The sequence below is a fragment of the Carlito syrichta genome, unplaced genomic scaffold, assembly GCF_000164805.1.
Source record: "Carlito syrichta isolate Samal-C Ts95f unplaced genomic scaffold, Tarsius_syrichta-2.0.1 Scaffold307331, whole genome shotgun sequence".
Classification (NCBI taxonomy): Eukaryota; Metazoa; Chordata; class Mammalia; order Primates; family Tarsiidae; genus Carlito; species Carlito syrichta.
The window spans coordinates 409,393-418,501 of record NW_007251427.1 but is presented as its reverse complement, the minus strand read 5'-3'; the positions used below and the strand labels follow the sequence as shown (position 1 = coordinate 418,501).

The following is a 9,109-nucleotide window of genomic DNA, read 5'->3' as shown; positions in this document are numbered from 1 at the left end:
AATGAAAGGCCCGGCCGCGAATCGCTGGGAAAACATTCCCTAACAAACGCCCTCTAATGAGGGGGCGCCGCTTTGGCAGCAGCGGCGGCGGGGGTGGGGGGCTCCAGGAGCAGAGGGGAGGAGGCGGGGGCCGGAGAGCGGCCCGGCGGGTTTTGTGGCGCGCTCTCCGGCGGAGGGAGAGCAGACCCCGGGTCTTTGTGTGCAAATTTCCCACCGGGGCCAAGCAACTTTCCGCAATTTAATTAAGTGGCTTTAGAGGCGGGAGCCGGCCTAACAAGCTTCTGTTCATGAATGAAAGATTTGTCCCCAGCAGCGGGGGCCGGCTGGAAACCAAGTGGGCAGCAGTTATGGCTGGCTCCGGCCGATTTAACTGCTCGCGCGGCCAGCCGCCGGGAGCGGGCGGGGAAGGCGGCTGCGGGGGCTGGCGGCGGTCCTTCTGGGACGCGTCTCACCTAGCTCGCAGCAAATATGCCATCCATATGCCCAGGATCACAACCGAATCAGCGCCATCAGGCCTGGCAAAGAGGCATTTAAATTGCTAATATTGTACTGGGGAGCGATGACAGAACTGCCAAGGATCAGCTCTGTAGGATCCACAGAGACAAACCTGGGCTGGGGGTGGGGGGGATGAGGAGCTGGTAAGGAGCCGAAGTGAGAAACACTAGAAGCTGGCTATTAGGAGGCACCAGAAGTGGGAATCCTTGGTGGAGAGACGTCAGGAGAAGCCGTGGCAGAAATGCACCCAGGGTGGAGCATGGGAGTTGGTGGGCCACTGGGGCCCCTTTCTCATCCATTATTTCTGAAAAGAGGCCAGCTGGATTTTCCACAAATGCTGCTCTGCTAGAAGGAGGCATCCCCACCCCACCCCCCTCACCTTTGAACAAGACAGGTTTTCTAGAAAGACAAAAAAAAAAAAATAGCGTGCCAGTTGGCTGGAGTGCGGCTGTAACTGTGAAATGTTCCTCTTGTTACAGTTGCTGAGGGACCCTGCCCTTGGTGGTGGTCTGCTGGGCAGGTTTGGGATTGGGGTCTTTCGCAGCCACTTTCCAGTGCAGGGTTCAAAGAGTGTTTTTCTCTGACTGTATTTTTAGAAAAAATTATGATGACAGTTGTTAGGTCTCAGGCAGGCAGGCAGCACATTCCATTACAAAGTTAGCATGAAATCAATATGTAAATAACCCTTTCTAACTGGCAGCTATTTTTGAAGGCAGAACGCACCTGATGTTGCAGGTTTGTTCCAGTTCACTTTAAATACCTCTCTGTCCTCTGAGTCTGTGAATGTGCTCACATTCAAAGGCTCCTTTCCTCCTTGCCACTTGATCTTTGCATCCTCCCAGATAGCGGTGATGCCACCATGAGCTTTGTCCTCAAACCTCCTCCATCATTTAAAAATCAGATTGACAAGACCTGCCCTGGGCTGAGAGTGTTAGTTCCCCTTTGGCACGGTCATTTTTCCAAAGCACGGGTTGCTCCAGGAAGGGCAGGGACTGCAGAAGCCTTGGCCATCAGCAAAAGGAATTAAAGGAGAGAGAAAGCCTGAGAGGCTGAGATCAGGGTTGAATCAGAAATTCAGACAGTCACTGCCAAAATGCATAGAAGTCATTGTCAGGACATAAAAGCTCAGAGGATACTGGCCATGAGAAGAACCAGGTTAGAATCGTGACTGCAGCTCAAGGGGAAAAAACCGGTCTCAAGGTACTCCCGAGTAAGGGTCTGAGACCAGAGGTCTTTGACTATTCTCTCCTCGGTAATGACGATTTTTATTGTTTGATTTTTTTTTAACTAGCTGAGCTATGTGCCTCTGCATTAAAGCAGAAACATTCCCAGAATGTTCCATGTTAGGCATGGATAGTGCCAGAAACCCTTGTGTGGCCTATGGATGGATGTGTGTGTGTGTGTGTGTGTGTGTGTGTGTGTGTGTGTGTGTGTTTGTGTGTGTGTCTGTGTGTTCTGAATTCAAAGGGGTGATGGAGTTGAAGCCGTGGCCTGATAATAATGATTGCTATAAATGTGTCACTACTCTATGAGTTTTTATGTGCTTGAACAGTTCTAGCGTCTTTTTAAATAATTGAGCTGAGGCTGGGCTCGGTGGCTCAGCCTGTAATCCCGCTCTTTGGGAGGCTGAGATAGGTGAATTGCCTGAGCCCATGGGTTCGAGATCCGCCTGGGCAACTTGACGAGACCTCATCTTTACAATAAATCAAAAAATTAGCCGGGTGTGGTAGTGCGCGCCTGTAGTTCCAGCTACTTGGAAGGCTGAGGCGGAGGGATCGCCGGAGCCCAGTAGGTCGAGGCTATGGTGGCCGGGAGCGGCCACTGCACTCCAGTCTGGGTGACAGAGCGAGATTCCGACTTAAAAAAAAATCGACCTGAAATCTGCTTTCCTGTAGTAACTTATATCCTGTAGACTTACACCCAGAGCAAGGCAGATAGTCCTCAAGACAGGTAGTGTCTCACCTAGAGATGTCTCTACTTACCTATTTACTCCCCCTTCTTTGGTGATCAGAGTCCTCTCCCTTAACTAGAGGCCGTCGGTTCCATTTGTTGCCTTCATGTTCTTGCCTTATAATGAGTTTCTGGAAGAAATCAGGATCAGATATTCCTCTCAAGACTTTTCAGTGGAGTCTAACTACAAAAGGACTGTCTCCCTGCAGGAAAAAATGCATTTGGGGTAAGGCTTTAACTTTTTAGTGCACAAAGGTCTGTCTTTTATTGTACAAGGGTGGCCAGGTAAGCTAGAAATTTGACCTGTTCTCTCTGGGCCTAAAAGACAGAGCTATGATTACCACTGAGGATGGGGAGACACCACAGGAAAGTCTTATTTCAGCTTATAGCAGGCATGAAGAAGAATGTTCTAATGAAGAATGACATGCTTTGAGGGATTGTCCCGTATCCTAGAGGTGTCTCAGCAAAGATGGAGGAAAGTGGAAGGCACTCGCCCACAGATTTGAGGGTCTCACCAAATGGCTTCCAAGGTGCCTTCCAACTCTGGATTTTGGTTGTTCATCTCCTTACCCGTGTATTGATGTATGTTAGAACACGGTGCCATTCTAGGCTCTGGGGGGATTCACACTTGGTATGAATAGTGGGAAAGGAAACCTTTTTTTTTTTTTTTAGATTGGGATAAGACACACATAGCAAAATGCATTGTCTTAACCATTTTAAATACACAGTTTAGTGGTATGTTCATATTGTTGTACAGTTATCAACACCATCCATCCCTGAAACTCCCTTCATCTTGCAAAACTGAAACTGCATCCATTAAGCAACAGTCCTAGCCTCTGACAACCACTACTCTACTTTCTATCTCTATCAGTTTGGCTATTTTGGGCACCTCCTATAAGTGAAATCATAAATATTTGTGCTTTTGTGACTGCCTTATTTCACTCGGCGTCGTGTCCTCAAGGCTCATTCATGTTGTAGCATGTGTCAGAATATCCTTCCTTTTTAAGTCTGATTATGTTCCCTTTTATGTATATACCACATTGTGTTTATCCACTCACCTGTCAGTGGACACTGGATTGCTTCTACCTTTTGGTTATTGAGAATAATACTGCTATGGACACAGGTGTACAAATATCTGGTCAAGAACTTGCTTTCAATTCTTTGGGTATATACCCAGAAGTAGAATTGTTGGATCATATGATAGTTCTGTGTTTAATAATCTGAGGAGCCACTTCATTGATTTCTATAGCAGTTGCATTATTTTACACTTCTACCAACGATGTATAATTTCTCCACATCCTCACTAACATTTGTTATTTTCCAGGTTGTTGTTGGGTTTTGTGTGTGTGTGTGTGTGTGTGTGTGTGTGTGTGTGTGTGTGTGTGTGTGTTTGATAGGAGTCATCCTAATAGCTGTGAGATGGCATTTCTTTGTGGTTTTTGATTTGCATTTCCCTAATGAAATGTGTTTCCCTAATAAGCACATTTCCATGAGCTTATTGGCCATCTGTATATATTTTTTAGAGAAATCTATTCAAGTCCTTTGCTCACTATTAAATCAGGTTGGATTTTTTTGTTGTTGATGTTGAGTTATAAGAGTTCTTTATATATTTCAGATATTATATAATTCAGATATTAATCACTTGCCAGATATATAATTTGCAAATTTTTTCCATTCTGTGGGTTGCCTTTTCATTCTATCATCTGTGTCCTTTGAGGCATAGAAGTTTCAGTTTTGATGAAGTTCAATTTATTTATTTTTTCTTTTGTTGTCTGTGCTTTTGGTGTCCTATCCAAGAAATCATTACCAAATCTAATATCATAGAGCTTTTTCTCTATTTTCTTCTAAGTTTTATTGTTTTAGCTCATCTTTTGGTCTTGGATCCATTTTGAGCTAATTTTTGTATATGGCATAAGGTAAAGGTCCAACTTCATTCTTTTGTAGGCGGGTATCTAATGCAAAATACCCAACATCATTTGTTGAAGCGGCTATGTTTTTCTCACTGAATGGTCTTGGCACCATTATTGAAAATTATTTGACCATATATATTAAGGTTTTTTTCTGGATTGCCTATTTCTTTGGTTTATATGTCTTTATACTACTACTACACTGTTTTGATTACTATAGCTTTGCAGTAAATTCTGAAATCATGACATGTGAGACCTCCAAGTTTATTCTTCTTTTTCAAGATTGTTTTGGTTATTTGGGGTCTCTTGACATTCCATATGAATTTAGGACAAAGAAACTAACAGGTATTGAGAATATATTGTCTCCTAAGTATTGTTGGTAATACAAATAGAAGGTAGGGGAAAAGTAAACTTTGTTCTCTAAAAGTATGGTTTTGTAAGAAAAGATGTAACAAACATAAAGCAAAAGTGGACAGGTGCTTTATACATTTTATTATGAGAAAAGGGAAAAGAGGAGAACTTTCAGACAACTTAGAAAGAAAAGTTATGTTGGAGTCATTTATTTATAGGTTGATAAAACTGTCACAATGTTTTTCCTGAATGTAGAGAAGTAAATCATGCTAAAATAGCCAACACTTGATTCCTGGTTCTTCCTTTCTCCCTCATTCTTAGCCTATTGGCTCATGGCTATCCATGATGACATCTAATTCACTGAACAAATATTACTGAGTACCTATCATGTGCTAGATACTGGGGTACAGTGAGCAAAACAGACCTAGTCTGGCTCATGGAGGCTATACCTACAGTGGGAGACAGACGTCAGATACTAGTATCAGTCTGTGTATGACTAGTTACTGATAACTGCACTGAAGTTAAAGTTCAGAAAACTATAAGAGCATATAATAGGGGGAACCAACCCAGCTGGGAGAGGAAGTGTCAGAGAAGGCTTTCCTGAGAATGACATTTGAGCTGAGATGCAAAAGATGAATAGGAGCAGGTTTGGTGAAGGAGGCTGGAGGGAAGTGTTCCAGGCAGAGGGGAACAGCGTGAGCTAAAACAGATGAACATAATCTACTCTTAATATCAAAACAAATAAGTAGCGAAGTAAGCATTGCCCTTCAAATGGATTCTCTGGTTCCAGAAGTTGCCCAGAACCCAGGAAAGTTGAAGAATGCATTAACTTAAAGTACTCAAAAATGTTGTTATATGTGTGATTTAAACAGAAACATGTTGTTGTTGCTGTCATTTGTATGAATGCCACAGAAAGGTTTAGATAGAAACTGTCCATGGTGCCGCAGCTTACTTAGCATCACATGGACTCATGAACTTGCTACAAGGAAAGTACAGCCAGACTGATGAATGAGGTTCAGTGTACTGATTCACGGTCTTTTTCAGCACGATCTTCTTCTTCACGGGTAGCTGATACCATAGCCTTTCCAGCTCTGTGAGTGTCTCATAGTTTGTATTTCTAGCAATAATCATTAAAAACATTGAGTATATCATGATTGGTTTAAATATCCATAGCTATTTTATTAGTATTAGAAGAACAGAAATGACTGTTCAAAATGGGTCAGTGGTTAAGTTCCTTGTAGTCATCAACTCAATGGACTATTATACAAACATTAAAAATGGTAACTTTGACCCCAAAAAATGTAAACTTGGAAAAATTTTTGTTTTTAAAAAGATTTGTTTTTAAAATCAAGAATTTGCTTGGAGACAAAAGAATAAATACCCACACAATATTTCTAAGCTTAACCAACAGCATTTTGAGACCCTTAATGGAAATAATTCATTATCAATTATGTGACCAAACCATTAATTATGTGACCTCCCATTGGGAGGCTGAGGTGGAAGGATTGCCTGAGCCCTGGAAGTCAAGGCTGTGATGAGCTGTGATTGTGCCACTGCACTCTTGCCTGTGTGACAGAGTGAGACCTCGACTCAAACAACAACAACATACGTGTGTGTGTGTGTGTGTGTGTGTGTGTGTGTGTGTGTGTGTGTATCTCTTTCTCTTATAACATTTACTATCTTTACCATTTCTAAGTGTAAAGCTCAGTAGTGTTAAGTATAATCACATTGTTGTGCAGTGGATCTTCCAAACTTTTTCATCTTGCAAACTGAAACTCTATACCCATCAAAAAACAACTTTCCATTTCCCCTTTTCTCCAGCCCTTGGCCGCCACCACTTTTCTACATTATTTTGTTTGTGTGTGTGTTTGTTTATTTATTTATTATTTAGAGACAAGATCTTACTTTGTCACCCAGGTTGAGGTGCAGTGATGTGATCATAGCTCACTGCAGCCTTAAACGCCTGAGCTCAAGCAATCCTTCTGCCTCAGCCTTCCAAGTAGCTTGGACTACAGGATAGTGTTTCCATAGAGATTGAGTCTCACTCTGTTGCCCAGGCTGATCTTGAACTCCTGGCCTCAAGCGATCTTTCTGCCTCAGCCTCCCAAAGTGCTGGGATTATAGAAATGAGCCACCGTACCCGACCTAATGTCTGTCTCTGTAATTCTGACCACATTACTTTCATGTAAGTGGAATCATGTAATATGTGTCTTTTTGTGACTGCCTTATTTCACTTAGCATAATGTCATCACTATTCATCCATGTAGCATGTGCCAGAATTTCTTTTCATTTTAAGGCTGAATTACATTCCATTGTATGTATAAGACCACATTTTGTTTATCCATTCACCCATGGATGGATATTTGGGTTACTACACCTCTTGGCTATTGTGAACAATACTGCTATCAGTGTACAAATACCACTTTGATACAGTTGTGTTTTGATGCCTTTGACTTGGACGCTTTTTGGCAAATCGCATTTCTCCAGTTGTTCACTGCTCACTCCTCTATGTCTGGAAGTCCAAGAGTTCTAAGGATTACCTTTAGTTAATCCCTGGCCCTCAAGGGCTGGAAGGTTTCGTTCCAGCTGGTGAGGGCTGCTCTTTAACTGCAATGACAGGTTATCTTCTTCTTGGTGATTGCGTCTTTATAGTGACTGAGGCTTAAGACGTCATTCTCAATGATATCACCAATGTCTGAAGAAGGTACTGGAAGTTTTCAAGGATAAAATAATGGCCTCAAAACAGCTTTATGTTTCCCGAGTGCATTTCAGGCTTGTGACTAATCTGTTGGACTCTTGTCATGTATTCAGAGATGATTCTGCCGCTTAATAACTGGGTTTCCAGTGATTTGAGACATGTGATAATTCTGCTGGTACAAGACTGATATTTATTTTTAAACTGTTTATAAATTAAGAGACTACTAAACAAAATAGTCCTATAAACAAAATTATATGGTAAGGGCAGAGAATGCGGCAACTGCTTAAGGGGAAAAAACATATGCAAGGATATTGGCAGTTTCGTTTGCATATAATTGATGTACTAATTATAGATGTTTGTCTACTAATTCGAGTAACATAGGACTTCTACTTAGAAATTTTGGTTAACAAAGTATATCCTTGAAATTAGTAAAATTACATTTCTTCCTTTTTGTAATTTAAATATGAAAAAGGCCACTTTTTGATACAAGTCCCTGGAAGTACTGAATACACTATTGGAAAGTAGATCATATTTACTAACAAGAATGATATAAAGCATTTGTTCAACAAACATTTTACCGAGCCCATGCCATGTGCCAGGCATCGTGCAAGCTCTGGGCTCCAGAGCTCAACTTTTAGCAGGTGGGAGACAGACAGTAATAGATAAATAAGAGGTCAATGGATATGATCATTTCAGGTAGTGAGAAGTGCTATGGAGGCAGTGGCAGACATTGTGAGTTGGAAACTTGCTACTGTAGAGTATAGGCAGAGGAAGCTCTATTTGAGGAGGTGACGTTGGAGCTGATACCGGAAATACAGGAAAGAACCAATGATGTGAATAACTGGGGCAGAACATTCTAAGGCAAATGCTCTAGGGATCTCTTGGAGCCTACAGAACAGCAGTGAACATAAGGATCAGCAGTTTCTAGGACCAGTAAGGCTGGTGTGCCCAGAGTATAGTAAGAAAAGGAGGAGAGAGGTGGGTAATGAAGTTGAGGACACAGCAGGGATCGACAAGAAGGAGCACCACATGCCGTGGTTGGAATATTTTATCCTAAATGCAGTGGAAACCACTGGATGGGCTTAAGCAGGGCAATGGCACACTCCAAAGCTGTCTCATAAAAAGACATTCTCTGAGTTTTGTAGATACTAATGGTCAAGGGGCAAGAGAGGAAGCAGATCTTGTACCTGATCAAGAATAGTGGATTAAGGTTGGGGCATGCGGAGATGAAGAATAATGCCACTCTAGTTATTTTATGCATCTTCTTTTTTCTCTTTGAATCTCCTTCTTCTCTCCCCCTTCCTGAGCCCCAAAACTCTGATGGCAGAGGAGCTTAATCTCAAGGATACATCAGAATCACCTGGGGAGCTATTTGCAAGAATGGTGTCCGGTCTCACCAGGGAAGAGTCTCATTTGGTGATCTGGGGTGAAATTTGATCATGTTTGTTTCTTTGTTAGTTTAATCTGCACAGTTGATTGTATTGTGCACTGAAAAAAGTACCAAATAGCAGAAGATGGTGATGGAGTGGGGTATTGTATAGAAAGCAAGGAAAAAAGAAACAAGCACCATTTTTTGCCCTAGGGACCTCTTCCATACAGATCAGACGCTGCACACAATTAATTGTAATGCTAAATATAAAGAAATTGATGCTGGTGCTGGGGTTGGGGAGGGAGTACTACAGACAAAGGGCTCCTGGTGTGCAGGGGA

At 42.2% G+C, this 9,109-nt stretch overlaps 1 long non-coding RNA gene across 1 annotated transcript; it reads right to left on the bottom strand.

Moving 5' to 3' along the window:
- Positions 1 to 226: 226 nt before the first annotated feature.
- LOC110596219 lies at positions 227 to 1,497 on the bottom strand. Its single transcript, XR_002482330.1, has 3 exons — positions 875 to 1,497; positions 453 to 515; positions 227 to 323 (listed from the first exon to the last, which is right to left on the bottom strand). It is a non-coding gene; the product is annotated as an uncharacterized LOC110596219 (long non-coding RNA).
- Positions 1,498 to 9,109: the final 7,612 nt, after the last annotated feature.